Source organism: Tamandua tetradactyla, chromosome 17 (genome assembly GCF_023851605.1).
Source record: "Tamandua tetradactyla isolate mTamTet1 chromosome 17, mTamTet1.pri, whole genome shotgun sequence".
Lineage (NCBI taxonomy): Eukaryota > Metazoa > Chordata > Mammalia > Pilosa > Myrmecophagidae > Tamandua > Tamandua tetradactyla.
In genome coordinates this window covers 72715586-72735233 of record NC_135343.1, presented here as the reverse complement: position 1 = coordinate 72735233, position 19648 = coordinate 72715586, and the positions used below count along the sequence as shown (strand labels likewise).

General features: G+C 36.1%; 1 long non-coding RNA gene across 2 annotated transcripts in view; it reads left to right on the top strand.

Annotated features, from left to right (window-relative positions):
* Nucleotides 1–11455: 11455 nt before the first annotated feature.
* Nucleotides 11456–19648, top strand: part of LOC143661751 (uncharacterized) — a 111409-nt gene continuing 103216 nt past the window's right edge. For both annotated transcript variants that reach the window (XR_013164802.1, XR_013164801.1), the window contains exons 1-2: nucleotides 11456–11564; nucleotides 12339–12496. This is a non-coding gene — a long non-coding RNA (uncharacterized LOC143661751). The remainder of the gene's footprint in view (nucleotides 11565–12338; nucleotides 12497–19648) is intronic.

The following is a 19648-nucleotide window of genomic DNA, read 5'->3' as shown; positions in this document are numbered from 1 at the left end:
CCCATCTTCTCTGTATAACTCCACCATTACCTTTGATCTTTCTATTCCACTTTTTAGGGGTGTTTGGGCTATGGCCATTCTAACTTCCAACTCATGTTGGAAGGGTCTGTCACTAATATGGGGTAGGGAGCTAGAAGTATCTGATGTTCTGGAGATGCTGGGCCCTCCAGGTTTCAGGACTCATCTGGTCCAGGGACCCATCTGAAGGTTGTAGGTTTCCGGAAAGTTACTCTATTGCATGGAACCCTTGTGGAATCATGTATATTGCTCCATGTGTTCTTTAGGATTGGCTGGAATGGCCCTGGTTGGGGCTTGGCAGGTATGATAGGTAGCAAGGTCTAACTGAAGCTTGGGTAAGAGCAACCTCTAGAGTAGCCTCTCAAATCTATTTGAACTCTCTCTGCCACCGATATTTTATTAGTTACACTTCTTTTCCCCCTTTTGGTCAGGATGATCCCATGGTGCCAGGGCCAGACTCATCCCTGGGAGTTATCTCCCAAGCAGGTGGACTTTTAAATTGTTATAACTGGTCACTCTTTTGTGTAACCAATCTTATAATCTCTCAGATGCATTCCCCACATCATTAAAACAACAACAAAAGATCTCTTCCAGGCCTTAGCAAGGAGTTCTGTCTTTTCTGAGGCCCTTTTCTTCTTATAGGTTCCTAAATCCCAGGGCCTTCTGACACTATTCCTTTCTAGGTGCCCAGCATGACATTTTTTTTTCTTTTTTCTTTTTTTTTTTGTATGCTGTATGGGAGGGTCGCATTTCATTCTTTTTCCATGTGAGTATCCCGTTATTGCAGCACCATTTGTTGACTTTTTGTTTTGCTTGTTCATTAGTTTTTTGGGAAGTTCATGGGCCCAGCATGATGTGTTAATGTCATGAAAACCCACAACAAAATCAGTATTAAGTGGTGGTACTGGAGATCATTCAAACTTAAACCTCTTAGAGGACTATTTGGAGCAAACACAACTGGCCAGATCTGGTTTGGGACTTCTTTTAATCCTTTTGTCTTCAGCCCCTGAAAATAAAAATTCAAATGAATTTAATTCGTTAAGTATTTAGGACATTGTCTGGCTCATCATAAGTGCTAAATAAGGGCTGGATAGAGCCAACATTAAATGTGTTATGTAGATTTCATGTAAGAGATTAGGAAAATATGCTCTTAGATATCTGGACCTCTGATCACAGGGACCAAAATCATTCCAGAATGCCCCCAAGGCATTGTAACATTGCCTCGTAGCTCAGGAAGGACTTGGAGAGTGTCTAATTCAACATCTCTCATGTTACAGAAGAGGAAGTTGAAGTCCAGAGTGGGTAAGCCACTATCAATCTCCTTTCCTATTTCTGCCCCTCACATGGCAGGTCAATATTCCAGACACAAGTCCACGGCTGCTGAAGGGGATATAGTCATTCATTCAGCATTTGTTTTATAAGAATCCAATCCCAATGGCTCTGATATAATGTCTGCCCTTAATGAGTTTACAATCTTGTAGAAGATGTAGGACATCTCTGAGAAGAATATAAGTGAGAAGGGGCTGGAGCAGAATTCCTAACAGGTGACATGAAGCCACTGACCTTCCTGCAGCATGAGCAGGGCTGATGACAGGGGCCTGATGAGTTCAGAAGGGGCCCCAAGTCCAGCTGTGCTGCATATCAATACAAAATTGCTATATATATATATATATATGTATGTATGTATGTATATTTAGCCAGCCTACAGTTGCAAAAGGTAGGATAAAATATTTCCACTGAAAAACTCATTTTCCAAAGCTCTGCCACAGAAGGAAGAAGAAAGTGACCTGGGCATCACTGGAAATACTGGGAGAAATAAAGTGAAGTGCTCAGGAGTGGGATAGCCCACTTAGCTGGAAACCATACAGCAAGGCTGCTCCACTTCTGATATTGCCCCTAGGCAGTGTCAGATCCCAGAGCTCAGTTTAACAAAAGGGTGGAGAAGGACATCATAAGGACTTCTTAGTCTTGGCCATCCACAAGGAATGTTCACATTTATATTTAATATTTACACTTAGGGGCCCATAGTGACCCCTTCTCACACTTTCTGTCCATAACTCACTCTTCTTAAAGGATCTGAAAGTATTTGCATTATTTCTAATGAAATCACTATGGCTATTTCTGGATAGAAAGTCAGAATTTCCTGTATATTTTTTACCTTCCTCTCTGATGCTTAACAAAGCCAGTGCCCTCTTGAGGGTTAAAATGACTTCTCTGTGCCTTTTGAATTAACTGCTTCTCCCTTCTTTTTTGCTTTCATTCCAGGGCAAAAAGAAAAAGATTAAGTTAGACATATTCCTTTCCAATTAAAAAAAGAAAAAAATCAAAATCACTTCCCTAAAGCTTTAGGGAAACTGAGTGTGATTTTTTTTTGCTGGCATGAGTTGCACATTTAATCTAGCAGGTTGTTGAATTATTGATGCTGCATTTCTTTTTTTCTTAATTTTGTAGAGTTTCCTGTAAACTCAACTCCACTGTAGGTTCTCGTCGTGAGTCACTTTTTATTTTAACCCATGAGAACCATTAATAACTGCAAGTTTGCAGCTGCATGCTATTAATCTCCTCTGTAGATTTTTCAAGGCAACGTTGATTAAAATGAAATTCTCTGTATTTCTGGATATTTATTATGGAAAGATGCAGCTGCACTATTTGTCTGAAGTGTAAACACATGAGCCATATTTCAATATAGTTACCTATGTTAAGGTAGAGAATTGGCAGAGGTGGTTGTTGTTCTTTAATTTATTTTTTACCCATTGGGCTTAGTAAGGTTATGATGATAAAGATGGCCTAAGAGACTAGTGAGAAGGTGTGCTGCTAGGAAACTTCCACCACCAACTGTACAGTGTTAACATAGACGCTCCTTGTAATTGAAAAGAAATTGATTTAAGAGAGAATTGTGTGTATGTAACCAACTCAAGAGGTGGGGATGGCTGATGGAAATAACTGAACATTTGTTTTTCTTTTTCTAACAGCAAGAGTGAATAATGAATAACAGGGGTAGGGAGTTGGGAGAATTTTTTTTCACTGCAATACAGTTCAGGAAAAGTATTTTCCTTTTATTTTGGAAGGGGAATTAAAATTTCTAAATTTGATGCAGCTCAGCCTGACAGTTTTACACCAAAGTAGCTTATGTTATTAAAGTTTCCTGTGTCAAATATATAAATGCCAAGGAGCCATCCATAATTCTTTTCTCCTCTTTAACATCTACTCAAGTGGCCTCTGTGTAGTTCTGAAAGTAATAAGAGAATCATAAATGTCTATGATTGTGCTCCAATGCAGTTGTTCTCACTGGAAGATTCTAATGCCAGAAATCTTAGCTTATAGTGTTGGGTAGCCTTGTTTTCTGTGGAAAAGCCTGCTGGCATACTCATACTTGAATTCAGCCCAGTTAAAACTGACTTCACTGCAATAATGAATTTCGCCGCACACCTCTCGCCCCCCACAATTATGAAGTGCAAGGCTCAGAGTAGGGAAGAAATTGCCTTTCTAGTCATGATACCCATTAGCTAGTAATAATTCGTTTTGACCAGTTGTGAAATCAGCATTTGCTGAGGTCCTTACAGAAGTGGGGATTGAGCTGTGATCTGAAGACGTTAAGAAACAGTATCAGGATAAGCAGGCTTCATGTGCGTCTCTACACACCATTGTGGTCCTGAGCCATTGTACAACACCAGGCACAGAATGGGCACAGAATATATTATATCGTTTTTAAATACATAACCAACTGCAGGACATTTATAATGCCATGTGGGTGATGGATCTACATTTTGATAACATCTCATACTAGTTTCCCTCTTTGCACTAGAAATGTTTCCTCTAGACCCGGTGTCAAAGCTTTTCATCACATTGCCAATTTCTCAGATTTTCCAAGATGCCTCTAATTGCCTGCTTCCCTCTGTGTCTTCTCCCTTCTTCTCCCTCTTCCCCCCAGCACCTCTCTTTTGAAATGGTTACAGCTGTTCATGTCTTAGTTAGATCCCTCTCCACTTCTCTCCACGTCTTTTTTGAGTTCTTTCTTTACTTTCTGGAATAGTGCAGCCTCAGATTTTATTTGGCCCTGGGAACCTTAACATTAGTTCAAAGTCTCTGTATTTTAAAATCTTTTCATTTTAGAACCACTGGAATTTGAGGTGTTAGAACTGTAAGGTGTCTTTTAGATGGTCCGAAGTCACCCCATAAAAAGAGCAGTGCTAGATGGAAAACAGGGTCTCCCGACAGCTCAAGTTCTGCTCTACCCCAATGATTTTAAGTGTTCTTTAATTTGAGTGGGGGCAGGTGTGGGCAATGGTGACAATTGCCATGCATCTGCGGAACCTGCATCCCAAGCAAAACCTTAATAGCTCTCTGGGAGAGAAGTTGGGGGACTGAAGAGAAGAAAATGAAAAATGTGGAAGGGAAGAAAATCAGGGAAGTTCCTGTAAAAAAAAGGGAAGAAAGTCTAAAAGCACAACTTCTCACAGCCAGATTGTTAGTATTTTCCACTTGTGGGTGGTGAGATGATGATGATAAAATCAACAGCTCCCTGAACTGTCTCCATTGCTATTTAGAATGATGGGAATTATGGCTTCAATTAAGATGAGATTAGTATTGTGAAATGAGTGAAAAATATTTCTGAAGCCAGAAGAATTGTGCTTTCTCCCCTTTACATTTTTAATCAGTTGTATTTTTGAGTTTTCCACTGAACAGTCATGTAGTTGTGCTTCTGAGTTTTTCCGGGCATCAGAACAAAAGTTATAAAGAAATTAAATGCCTAAAAATAAATGTACTTTTTAAACCTTAATGCTACTGATAAAGGTTCTGCTGGTTAACGCTATCTACCTTAAACTTCATATTCTGATAATTTTTCTTAAGCAAAAACCATTTCTAAACTGTTTTTCCATAATTCTTTTCCATTTTAGGCATCCAACATGTATTTAAGTCTTCTTTGTTCATTATGATAGTCCTTAAGATTTTAATTCTGTTTATGAGAAGAAACCATAAAAATAATTTTGAGTTAATTTAGCTACACCATGGCAATACACCACAGGTTTAAAAAATGCTATCTGAATATTTAGGTTTCTACTCATTCACAGGTCTTAAATATAAGATGAATTCATCTCTTTATTTCTGAGCAGATGTTGCCTTTTGGGGAAAAAACATTTGTGCATGTGAAATAAGTATACCCTGGAGACTTCAAAGTACTTTAACCAGATTTAAGAATCTAGCTGCCAGAGCTCAGAAACATTAGTCCCACTATAAATTTTAAACTATAGAATGAAAGGTGTTGAAATTCTTACTTGCCAAGAGGATTTTAGATATCCCTCTGTATGGGTACAATAAATCCCAGGGTAAATGGTAGCTGATGTCATCTTTTTGGATATGTTCAATCATTCTTCCCTTATCTAAGCCAAATGAATGATTTTAACCTTAAGAATAAAGCTTTAGCCAATTCTGTGTCACTGAATGATAATTCATATTTTTTTCTTCAGTTAAAAAGTAAGCATACATCTAAGTAAGCACAAATAAAGGAAGTTAGAAGACCAAGTTTAAGATCCTCTTCCTTACTTACCAGCTGTGCCATCTTGAATAATTCAAAGTATTTTGTTTAATGATTCTAGCTTGCTTAATGTTCTCTGAAGTCCTTTATTAAATTGAGACATGATGATCAGTCCAATGTGTGAGTGAAGGAGTTCTAAAATATAATTTAGCCTGTCTTATCACTGCATATAGTCCTTCAATTTCGACAGTGAAAAACCACAGAACTAGTGTCCTTCACAGAGGAAAGGAAAATGCTGGGTTTGATGGAATGATAACAGAGTGTAGACTATTTTTATAAAACTACCTAAGCATAAGGTAAGCCTGGGAAACAGAGAATCTTGCTCTTAACTACCCTTGGGATACATTTAACCTTTATGTGGATCAAATAATTCACATAATTTTATTATTTCTTCACCATTTTGAAAACTTTTTAGTTTCCTATGATTTGATTAGAACCCTTTTGTTTAAAATTTCTGTGTCATATTTCTATTTATAAATACTTTATGAACATTGTTCATGCCTCCTGAATTGCTTAAAACTGGAAGGAAGTCAAAATCTTTTCCTGGAACAGAGGTAGCTTTTTTGAAGTTGGGAAGAAAATATAAACAAGACCATGGAAATTCCACTTAAAATGACAAAATAAACTGTATATATGTGGTGTTACTATTGATTGAAAGGTTTTGGCTTGCTTATCTCCTACCTTGTTCAGGTCAGTACACAAAATCATAGGAGTAGAAGGTTTTGTTAGATTGTATTAACTTACATGGAATTATGTATGAAAAATTCCATCTTGGAAGTCATTGGAGCTTATCTTTTTTTTTTTTCTTTGTCTGTCAAAATGCCTTGTAGGCCTTAAAATAGGGAGATGATCTGGCTTGGCCTAATCTAATGACATCATTCCCTTTTAAAGACAGTTTTCAGTGTCTGGTGGCAGGAATGGAAGTCAGAGAGATTTGAAGCTTGAGGGGGATCCGACATGTGAGAACCCCTTGAAGGTAGCAGGGGCTGTGTGAGAAGAAACGAGTGCAGCCTTAGGAGTTGACAAGGGCCCCACTGACAGACTTCAGGGAAAGGAAAGTCTTCTAATGTGCTGAAGAAGACTGGAAGTAGGTTTTCCTTCAGGACCTCCAGGGAGAACTCAGTCTGGCTGACACTTTGGTATTGGCTGTGTGAGATCCTGAAGAAAGAACCCAGTCCTGCCATGCTGGACTTCTGCCCCCACAAAATGTGAGCTGATGAATGGGTGTGGTTTTACACTGCTAAGTTTGTGGTCAATTGTTACACAGCCACAGAAAGCTAATACGATATTCTCAAAGGCTTTGTCTTAAAGCATTGGGTTGAAATGCACTTGGAAGTAGGATGCATTGATTCAATTAGATGTAATTTGACATTTTGGAGTAATATGGAAGGCAGTTTTTCTCTTGAGCCAATGGCCCAGGTTCTTTTTATTGAAAAATTCAAGACTGTTAGGATTAAATGATGGAAGGACATTATGGACCATCAGAGAAGGCCTTAGAGAAGCATGCCAGGATTGTGGTCCTATTTCTTAAAACACTTCTAAGTGATAAATGGAGATTTTTTCACACCTGCTTTAGGATAAGGGAAGTTATGAAGTCACTTCAGAGTCCAAGTACAAGCAGAGTCAGTCAGAATTTGAGAATATTTGGACATGAGGAGTATGTATATATCATTTGGAAAAGGAAGTTTTGGGTGGAGACAATGTGACTTTACCTGGTGAACATCTAGTACTGTGTAGTCTAGTAGTTTGAAATATGATGAATAAAAAACTAAGGTGGGAAATGGAAAATACAGTGGTAGATGATACTGCATTTTGTTGTGCTTTAGGTTTTACTGTTTTATCTCCTGCTACCTATGTTTCTTACTGAAACTACTATAAGTGGATCATTACAAAAGTAAAAGTTGCTCATCCATCCATGAGTGTGTCATTAAGGCAATTATTTCCATCTCATACATTGACTTTACAGTGCAAGGTTTACATATGAAAAAACTAGAGTGAGCAATTCATACCTCAAAGAAAAAGAGCCATATTCTTGGTAATTATGGTTTCAGAGTATTCAAGTCTTTGAGGAAATTTGCCTTTCTTAGAATTTGTCAAATCTATGCATATATAAAGCATATCCTTAGTATAAATTTGGATGTACTTTATAATACCAAAATTATAACTCTGTATTTGGGTTATTAGCAAATTCAATTTGTTGTGTTGTCAAAATAGCAGAATCTAGAATTCTATTTGTAATTACTCTTGGAAGACCCAAGAGTCACCAAATATAGGGCAAAGAATTCAGAAATACTATTTAGAAAAATTGTAGAAACTATAAATCTGTATTAATTTTGCATGAGCTGTATGTTTTATTCTTAATCTCTACCTCATGCCTGTCAATTACATGATTTTTCTTCTTTCTTTTCATCACCCAAGTTGTCAACTATTCCTTTTGAAATGAGTATTTCCATTTATGCAGTAAATAATTATTAAGCGCGCCTCTTTCTGTGTGCCCACACACAGCACGCACAGATAAATGTCTTTCTGCCTCCATTTGACTGTAATGTGTGTATAAATAGGCTTTACCTACCTGAAATTCTTCAGGGTGTTTTTCCTAACAATAGGGATATTATCTTATGTAAAAATAGTTCAGTTATTAATTTTAGTAAATTTTACATTATCTTTTGTCTTACCTGCCATTCTTATTCCAATACTGTCAGTTTATGTAATGATAAAATTCACAGTACCCCCCCCCCACCTTATTACTCTGATCCAGTCCAGAATTGGGTCATGCATTTAGTTATATCTCTTTGGCTTCCTTGAATCAGGAAAATTACCGTAGTCTTTGTCTTTTAAAATATTAATATTTTTTGAAGAACATAGAATCCTCCCTTTTAAAAACCCAGCTTTTAAAAATAAAACTATTCTCACTATGAGTTTGTCAGATATTTCTTCAGAATTAGATACATATTTTTGATTTTTAGCATGACTACTGCAAAGTTGTATCCACCTTGAACCCCATGATATCTATCGGTCGCCTTACTGGGTGATACTAATTTTGATCACTGAAGGTCAGTTTTATGTATCAATTTAACTAAATTCCCCAGTTATTTAGTTAAATACTTATGTAGATGCTGCTGTGAAGGTATTTTGCAGATGTGATTAAAGTACATAATCAGTTGATTTTAAGTAAAAGAGATTAGCCCAGATAATCTGGCTGGGCTGTTTGAATCAGCTGAAAGGCATTAAAAGCAGAGCTGAAACTTCCCTCAACGAGAAGAAATCCCACCCATGCGCTGTAGCTTCAGCTGCTGGCAAAGAGCTCCAGCCTGCTGCCCTCACTATCTCCCACATAGGTTTCAGATGTGCCTTGCCAGTACCAACAATTGCATAACTCAATTCCTTGCAATGAATTTCTGAATATATATCTCCCACTGGTTCTATTTCTCTGAGAGAAGAAAGGGATTTAGAAATACTGTGTGTGTAGGCTGTTGAGTTAGGTTGACTACAAACCAAATTTTTGTAGGTTTAGGGTGGTAAAGGTAATCCCTATGAAAACCACAAATACCTAAGAAATTCACAACAAAAAAGAGAAATAATTCATATGACTTATAAACGATCATTTGTACAGGAAGAAAGGCATTAATGGAGGAAAGGAGGGACAAAAAAGGATACAACATGAAGGTATACCTCATTTTATTTCACTTCATATTATTGCACTTCAGAGATATTGCGTTTTTTCAAATTAAAAATATGTGGCAATCCTGCATCAAACGATCTATTGGCACCATTTTTCCAACAGCATGTACTCACTTTTTGTCTCTGTGTCATATTTTAATTAAGATATGGACATTATTTTTTAAGAAATACACTTAATAGACTGCAGTATTGTGTAAACATAACTTTTATATGCACTGGAAAGCAACAACAAAAAATCATGTGACTCACTTTATTGCAATAGTCACTTTATTGCGGTGGTCTGTGAAAAAGACAGAGATTGGCAAAATGGATAAAAAAAGCATGGCCTAACTATTCTGTTTGCAACAGACATCTTAAATCCAAACTACAAGCCAAGTTTTCGTAGATTTAGGGTGGTAAAGGTAATCCCCATGAAAACCACAAATACCTAAGAAATTCACAAAAAAATAAAAAGAGAAATAATTCATATGACTCTTATAAAAGCTCATTTGTACAGAAACAAAGGCATTAATGGAGGAAAGGAGGGACAAAATGGATACAACATGAAGGTATACCTCATTTTATTTCACTTCATATTATTGCATGTCAGAGATACTGCATTTTTTTCAAATTAAAAATATGTGGCAATCCTGCATCAAATGATCTATTGGCACCATTTTTCCAACAGCAAGTACTCACTTTTTGTCTCTGTCATATTTTAATTAAGGTATGGACATTATTTTTTAAGAAATACACTTAATAGACTGCAGTATTGTGTAAACATAACTTTTATATGCACTGGAAAGCAACAACAAAAGATCATGTGACTCACTTTATTGCAACATTCACTTTATTGCAGTGGTCTGTGAAAAAGACAGAGATTGGCAAGATGGATAAAAAAGCATGGTCCAACTATTCTGTTTACAATAGACATCTTAAATCCAAAGGCGCAAACAGTTTGTAAGTCAAAGAATGAAAAAAAGTATCCACACATACAGCAATGAAAAGAGAGCTGGGATGGTTATGCTAACATCAGAAAAAATAGAGTGAACATTTTTTTATAAGGAAAAAAGAAGGATATTATATATTGATAAAGAGGTCAATTAAACAAGAAGATATAAATATCATAAGCATATATTCATCTAACAACAGCGCCCCAACCTATATGAATCAAACATTGACAGAATTGAAGAGAAAGATAGTTCTACACTCATAGTTGGAGATTTCAATAGGCCATTTTAAATCCTGGATCCAGACAGATGATCAACAAGGAAATAGATGACTTGAGCAACATTATAAGCCAACTGGATCTCACAGACATATACAGAACACTTCACCCAACCACAATAGAATAGATAGTCAAGTGCGCATGGATGATTCTCATAGATAGACCATGTATTAGGACATAAGAAAGTCTGAATAAATTAAAAAATATTGATGTCATGCAAAGTAACATCTCTAATCACAATAGAACAAAGCGAGAAATCAATAATAAAAGAAAAACTAGAAAATTTACGAATATGTGGAAATCAAACATTGCATTTTAACCAATGGATTAAAGAAGAAATCACTAGAAAATACTTAGAGATCAATAAATAGGAAAACACAAGATGACAAAATTTATGGAATGTGGCAAAGGTAGTGCTCAGAGGGAAAATTATAGCTGTGAACACATATACTAAGAAAGAAGAAAATTCTCAGTGAAATAAGCTAACCAGAATAAGAAGAGCAAACTAAATGTAAAGTTAGCAGAAGAGAGAAATAGTTAAGATTAGAGTGGAAATACATGAAATAAAGAATAGGAAAACTATTGAGAGAATCAATAAAACTAAAGGTAGTTTCTAAAAGAAAAAAATCAATAAAATTGACAAATCTTTAGTTAGACTGACAAAAGAAAAAACAGAAAAGAGGCAAATAACTAAAATCAGAGATGAAAATAGTGGCATTGCTATGACATACAGAAATAAAAAAAAAGATTGAGAAAGGTATTATCAGTTGTTTGCAAAAAAAAAATAGATAATTTGGATTGTGCTGGTTTGAATCTGCTATGTACCCAGAGAAGCCTATGTTCTTTTAATCCATCCCTGTGACTGCAGACCTGTTGTGGGTGGGAACTCTTGGTCAGGCTGTTTCCATGGAGATGTAACCCAGCCCATTCAAGGTGGGTCTTAATCCCCTTACTGAATTCCTTTATGAGAGAATAAAAGGCAGAGACATTTTGGAGAGATGAGAGAGAAAAATGCCCACAGAAGCTCAGAGATGTTTTGGGGAGAAAGATCAGCAGACTTCGCCATGTGCCTTCCCATGTGACAGAGGAACCCTGGATGCCAGCAGCCTTTCCTCCAAGAAGGTATCTTCCTCTTGATAAATTAATTTGGATGTTTTTATGGCCTTAGAACTGTAAATTTGTAACTAATAAATCCCCATCAAAAAGGCCAACCCATTTCTGGTGTATTACATGTCAGCAGTGTTAGCAAACCAAAACAGATTTTGGTACCTGATAAGTGGGGTACTGCAATTTGTAAATGCCAAAAATGCTGGAATAGCTTTATAAATGGATAAGGGGATATTCTGGAAGATTTTTGAGAAGCTTGTTAGGAAAGGCCTAGATTGCTTTGAAGAGAATGTTGGTAGAACTAAGGACTCGAAAGATACTTCCAATGAAGTCTTAGACAGAAATGGTTAATGTGCCATTGCAAACTTGAAGAAAGTGACCCTTGTTTGAAAATGGCAGAGAATTTGACAAAATTGAGTTCTGGTGTTGGATGAAAGGTATAATCTGAAAGTGATGAGCTTGAATATTTAGCTGAGGAGATTTATAACTAAATGTATAAAATGCAGCCTGGCTTCTCCTTGCAGATTTTAGTAAAATGTGAGAGGGAGGGGAAAAGCTGAGAATTGAACTCTTGGGTACAAAGGAATAAAAAATGGATGGTCTGGAAAATTCTGGGCTTCCAGAAAGTGAGATGTCAGAAGCTAATGCCCCATGTGAGGATTTAACCGAATATGGAAGAACAAATCTGCTGTGTCAATGGGAGTCAGGATTGGAAATAAATCCAATTGTCTTATGGATGAGATCTCTGTATGCTCTATGCCAAACTAACAAGTTTTTTTTTTTTGCAAGATCTGTATAAATGGAGCCACTGCCAGCCTGGACTAAAAGGCATAGAAAAGGGACAGATTGAAGGGAAAATGACTTCAAAGGCAGAAATATGTAAGTTAAGATCTGGAGCCAAGAAACCTTGGCACAGGAGAGTGGACCCACCCATGTACATGGAGAGGGTGAGTTTTTCCTAGAGTTTGTGGAGGTGGTGTGGTGGGGGTGGGCTTCTACCCTGTTATTCAAGAAGAGTGCTGCCACCTCGGGGCTCTCAGATGCCTGGGGATTTGAGTGGAGCTTAGCTGCCTCATTGATCAGGGAGAGTCTGCTGCTCAGGCCTCAGAGAAAGTGGAGCACATTCTCTGGAGATTGGGGAGAGCTTGGCCACCGCCCCACTGTTCTAACGGAGTTGAGAGTGGGCCTCAAAGATGATAAACAGTCTGGGTGCTACCCTGATGGCTTGAAGAGGATGGCACAAAGAGCATGACAGTCTTCCCAAAGCTTGGAGATACTGGACCCTCACCCCAATGTTTGGAGAGAACAGGGCTACTGGGTAAACTCTTGAAAAGTGTGGGTCTGCTACTATCCCAAGCTCTGAGGATAAAAGGTCTTTCTGTAGATGACTCTCAGACTTTGAAATCTAATGAAGTTTGATCTGCAGGCTTTTGGAACTGTTTGGGAACATTGACCCCCTATTTTCCTTCCAATTTCTCCTTATGGAAATGGGAACATTTATCCTGTTCCTCCTATGTACACTGGAAGCAGATAACTTGCTCTGAATTTCACAGATCTGCAATGAGAGGAGAATTTTGTCTTAGGACAAACCATGCTGGTAACTGATTTTGATAAAGCTTTGTACTTAGTATTGTTACTGAAATAATTTTAGCATTTGTGATACTGTGATGGAATGAATGCATTTTGCATATAGAACGAATATGTCTTTTTGGGGTCCAGAGGGTGTAGTGTGCTGTTTGAATCTATTATGTGCCTCAGGAAAGCCTATGTTTTTTTAATCCATCCCTGTAGGTATAGACATATTGTAGCTAGGACTTTTGTTTAGGTTGTTTCCATATAGACGTGATCCAGTCCATTCAAGGTGGCTTTTAATCCTCTTTATGAGAGAATAAAAGGCAAAGACATTTTGGTGAGACGTAAGAGAGAAAAGTGCCCACAGAAACTCAAAGATATTTTGGAGAAAAGGACTAGTAGACATTGCCATGTGCCTTCCCATGTCGCAAAGGAAGCTTGGATGCCAGTAGCTTTTCCTCCAAAAAATATCTTCCCCTTAATGCCTTAATGTGGAAATTTTCATGCCGTAGAACTGTAAATTTGTAATTAGTAAATCTTCAATGAAAAAGTCAGTCCAGTTCTGGTATATTATGTTTTGGCAGCTTTAGAAAAACTGAAACACTAGATGAAATGGAAAAATTCTTATAAATAAACAAATAAACAAAATACCTAAACTTATTTATTTATTCTTATAAATAAACAAACACACAAAATACCTAAACTGACATAGAATTAATAGAAAAAACAGATTATAGTAAGTACAGAGACTCATGAATAATCAAAAACCTTTCACTAAAGAAAAGTCTAAGAGATAGCTTCACTGATGATTTTTGCCAAGAATTTATGGTAGAATTAACACCAATCCTTCTTAAATGTCTCTGAAAAATTTGGAGGTGGGAAATCTTAGTTCATTCTATGAGGCCAGCATTACAATGACTCCAAAGCCTAATAAAGACATTACAAGAAAAGAAAATTACAAATAACTGTCTTTGTGTTGTAGGCACAAAATTCTTAACAAAATACTAGAAGTAAAAACAATCCAACAGCATATTTAGATTTTTCACTATGACCAAATTGGTATTTATCCCAGGAATGCAAGGATGGTTCAACATACAAAAAATCAATGTGTCATATAGACACGAATAGAACAAAGGAAAAAAATGATCTCCACAGACACCGAAAAGGCATTTGAGAAAATTCAACATGTTTTCTTTAAAAAAAAAAAAAAAACACGCTCAGAAACTAGTGTTACAAGGGAATTTTCTCAACATGAGAATGGTCATTCATGAGAAACTCACAACTATCATACTCAATGGTGAATAACTGGAAGTTCTCCCTCTGAGATCAGGAAAAAGACAAGAAGGACCACTTTCACCACTGCTATTTAATATTGTACTATAAGTTCCTGCCAGAGCAATTAGGCAAGAAAAAGTAATGAAAGTTATCTAAATTGGAAAGAAAGTAGCAAAACTCCTTTATTTGTGGATGACATGATGTCATATAAAGGAAATTCAAAGGAATCCTCAAGAAAACTAATAGAGCTGATAGAAAAATTAAGCAATCTGGCAGGAAACAAGATCAATGTACAAAACCAGTTATATTTCCATATATCAGCAATAAACAATTGGAAGGGTATATTTATAGTAGCATCTAAAGGAAAAATATATCTGAATAAATTTTTTGGTATTTTTTATTGTGAAATAAAGCATATAAAAAGCAATAAATTTTAAATTACATTTCAACAGGTAGTTATAGAACAGATTTCAAAGTTTGGTAATGGGTTACAGTTCCACAATTTCAGGTTTTCCTTCTAGTTGCTCTAAGACATTGGAGACTAAAAAGAATATTAATATAATTGATATTCAGTAGTCATACTTGTTTGTTAAATTCTATGTAATTGACATTCAGTACTCACACTCATTTTTAAAATTCTAACTTCTCTGTCATAACTCTACCTTCTCCTTTAATCTTTCTCCCAATCTTTAGGGATATTTAGATTATGCCCATTCTCACTTTTTTCATGTTGAAAAGGAGCATCAACAATATGGAATGGGGGCTGAAACTGGTGGATGTTCTTGAAGAGACTGCCACCTCTGGGTTTTAAGACTTAGCTGTCCTAGGAGCCTTCTGAAGGTGTTTTTTTAAAATAATTATTACTAATTTAAAAAATTAACTAACACAACATTTAGAAATCATTCCATTCTACATATACAATCAGTAATTCTTAATATCATCACATAGATGTATAGTCATTGTTTCTTAGTACATTTGCATTGATTTAGAAAAAGAAATAGAAAGACAACAGAAAAAGAAATAAAACGATAAGAGAGAAAAAAATAAAAAAAAGAAAAAAGAAAAAAGAAAAAAAAGAAGAAAAAAATCAAACTATACCTCAGATGCAGCTTCAATCAGTGTTTTAACATACTTACATTACAATTAGGTAGTATTGTGCTGTCCATTTCTGAGTTTTTGTATCCAGTCTTGTTGCACAGTCTGTATCCCTTCAGCTCCAATTGCCCATTATCTTACCCTATTTCTATCTCCTGAGGGTCTCTGTTAACAATGACATATTCCAAGTTTATTCTCCAATGTCGGTTCACATCAGTGGGACCATACAGTATTTGTCCTTTAGTTTTTGGCTACTCTCACTCAGCATAATGTTCTCTAGGTCCATCCATGTTATTACATGCTTCATAAGTTTATCCTGTCTTAAAGCTGCATAGTATTCCATCGTATGTATATACCACAGTTTGTTTAGCCACTCGTCTGTTGATGGACATTTTGGCTGTTTCCATCTCTTTGCAATTGTAAATAATGCTGCTGTAAACATTGGTGTGCAAATGTCCATTTGTGTCTTTGCCCTTATGTCCTCAGAGTAGATACCTAGCAATGGTATTGCTGGGTCGTATGGCAATTCTATATTCAGCTTTCTGAGGAACCGCCAAACTGCCTTCCACAGTGGTTGCACCATTTGACATTCCCACCAACAGTGAATAAGTGTGCCTCTTTCTCCACATCCTCTCCAGCACTTGTCATTTTCTGTTTTGTTGATAATGGCCATTCTGGCGGGTGTGAGATGATATCTCATTGTGGTTTTGATTTGCATTTCTCTAATGGCCAGGGACATTGAGCATCTCTTCATGTGCCTTTTGGCCATTTGTATTTCCTCTTCTGAGAAGTGTCTGTTCAAGTCTTTTTCCCATTTTGTAATTGGATTGGCTGTCTTTTTGTTGTTGAGATGAACAATCTCTTTATAAATTCTGGATACTAGACCTGGTATGTTGTTTCTAAATATTGTCTCCCATCGTGTAGGCTGTCTTTCTACTTTCTTGATGAAGTTCTTTGATGCACAAAAGTGTTTAATTTTGAGGAGCTCCCATTTATTTATTACTTTCTTCAGTGCTCTTGCTTTAGGTTTAAGGTCCATAAAACTGCCTCCAATTGTAAGTTTCATAAGATATCTCCCTACATTTTCCTCTAACTGTTTTATGGTCTTAGACCTAATGTTTAGATCTTTGATCCATTTTGAGGTAACTTTTGTATAGGGTGTGAGAGACGGGTCCTCTTTCATTCTTTTGCATATGGATATCCAGTTCTCTAGGCACCATTTATTGAAGAGACTGTTCTGTCCCAGGTGAGTTGGCTTGACTGCCTTATCAAAGATCAAATGTCCATAGATGAGAGGGTCTATATCTGAGCACTCTATTCGATTCCATTGGTCGATATATCTATCTTTATGCCAATACCATGCTGTTTTGACCACTGTGGCTTCATAATATGCCTTAAAGTCAGGTAACGTGAGCCCTCCAGCTTCATTTTTTTTCCTCAAGATACTTTTAGCAATTCGGGGCACCCTGCCCTTCCAGATAAATTTGCTTATTGGTTTTTCTATTTCTGAAAAATAAGTTGTTGGGATTTTGATTGGTATTGCGTTGAATCTGTAAATCAATTTAGGTAGAATTGACATCTTAACTATATTTAGTCTTCCAATCCATGAACACAGTATGCCCTTCCATCTATTTAGGTCTTCTGTGATTTCTTTTAACAGCTTTTTGTAGTTTTCTTTGTATAGGTCTTTTGTCTCTTTAGTAAATTTATTCCTAAGTATTTTATTCTTCTAGTTGCAATTGTAAATGGAATTCATTTCTTGATTTCCCCCTCAGCTTGTTCATTGCTAGTGTATAGAAACACTACAGATTTTTGAATGTTGATCTTGTAACCTGTTACTTTGCTGTACTCATTTATTAGCTCTAGTAATTTTGCTGTGGATTTTTCAGGGTTTTCGACATATAGTATCATATCATCTGCAAACAGTGATAGTTTTACTTCTTCCTTTCCAATTTTGATGCCTTGTATTTCTTTTTCTTGTCTAATTGCTCTGGCTAGAACCTCCAACACGATGTTGAATAACAGTGGTGATAAGGGACATCCTTGTCTTGTTCCTGATCTTAGGGGGAAAGTTTTCAATTTTTCCCCATTGAGGATGATAGTAGCTGCGGGTTTTTCATATATTCCCTCTATCATTTTAAGGAGGTTCCCTTGTATTCCTATCCTTTGAAGTGTTTTCAACAGGAAAGGATGTTGAATCTTGTCAAATGCCTTCTCTGCATCAATTGAGATGATCATGTGATTTTTCTTCCTTGATTTGTTGATATGGTGTATTACATTAATTGATTTTCTTATGTTGAACCATCCTTGCATAGCTGGGATGAATCCTACTTGGTCATGATGTATAATTCTTTTAATGTGTTGCTGGATTCAATTTGCTAGAATTTTGTTGAGGATTTTTGCATCTATATTCATTAGAGAGATTGGTCTGTAGTTTTCTTTTTTTGTAATATCTTTGCCTGGTTTAGGTATGAGGGTGATGTTGGCTTCTTAGAATGAATTAGGTAGCTTTCCCTCCACTTCAATTTTTTTGAAGAGTTTGAGCAGGGTTGGTACTAATTCTTTCTGAAATGTTTGGTAGAATTCACATGTGAAGCCGTCTGGTCCTGGACTTTTCTTTTTGGGAAGTTTTTGAATGACTGATTCAATTTCTTTGCTTGTGATTGGTTTGTTGAGGTCATCTATTTCTTCTTGAGTCAAAGTGGTTGTTCATGCCTTTCTAGGAACTTGTCCATTTCATCTACATTGTTGTATTTATTAGTATAAAGTTGTTCATAGTATCCTATTATTACCTCCTTTATTTCTGTGAGGTCAGTGGTTATGTCCCCTCTTCCATTTCTTATCCTATTTATTTGCATCCTCTCTCTTCTTCTTTTTGTCAATCTTGCTAAGGGCCCATCAATCTTGTTGATTTTCTCATAGAACCAACTTCTGATCTTATTGATTTTCTCTATTGTTTTCATGTTCTCAATTTCATTTATTTATGCTCTAATCTTTGTTATTTCTTTCCTTTTGCTTGCTTTGGGGTTAGTTTGCTGTTCTTTCTCCAGTTCTTCCAAGTGGACAGTTAATTCCCGAATTTTTGCCCTTTCTTCTTTTTTGATATAGGCATTTAGGGCAATAAATTTCCCTCTTAGCACTGCCTTTGCTGTGTCCCATAAGTTTTGATATGTTGTGTTTTCATTTTCATTCACCTCGAGATATTTACTAATTTCTCTTGTAATTTCTTCCTTGACCCACTGGTTGTTTAAGAGTGTGTTGTTGAGCCTCCACGTATTTGTGAATTTTCTGGCACTCTGCCTATTGTTGATTTTCAACTTCATTCCTTTATGATCTGAGAAAATGTTGTGTATGATTTCAATATTTTTAAATTTGTTGAGACTTGCTTTGTGACCCAGCATTGGTCTATCTTTGAGAATGATCCATGAGCACTTGAGAAAAAGGTGTATCCTGCTGTTGTGGGGTGTGATGTCCTATAAATGTCTGTTAAGTCTAGCTCAATTATTGTAATATTCAGATTCTGTGTTTCTTTATTGATCCTCTGTCTAGATGTTCTGTCCATTGATGAGGGTGGGGAATTGAAGTCTCCAACTATTATGGTATATGTGTCTATTTCCCTTTTTAGTATTTGCAGTGTATTCCTCACGTATTTTGGGACATTCTGGTTTGGTGCGTAAATATTTTTGATTGTTATGTCTTCTTGTTTAATTGTTCCTTTTATTAGTAGATAGTGTCCTTCTTTGTCTCTTTTAACTGTTTTACATTTGAAGTCTAATTTGTTGGATATTAGTATAGCTACTCCTGCTCTTTTCTGGTTGTTATTTGCATGAAATATCTTTTCCCAACCTTTCACTTTCAACCTGTTTATCTTTGGGTCTAAGATGTGTTTCCTGTAGACAGCATATAGAAGGATCCTGTTTTTTAATCCATTCTGCCAGTCTATGTCTTTTTTTTTTTATTAATTAAAAAAAGAATTAACAAAACAATTAGAAATCATTCCAATCTACATGTACAATCAGTAATTCTTAATAACATCACATAGTTGCATATTCATCATTTCTTAGTACATTTGCATCGATTTAGAAAAAGAAATAAAAAGACAACAGAATAAGAATTAAAACAATAATAGAAAGACAAAAACAAACAAACAAACAAAC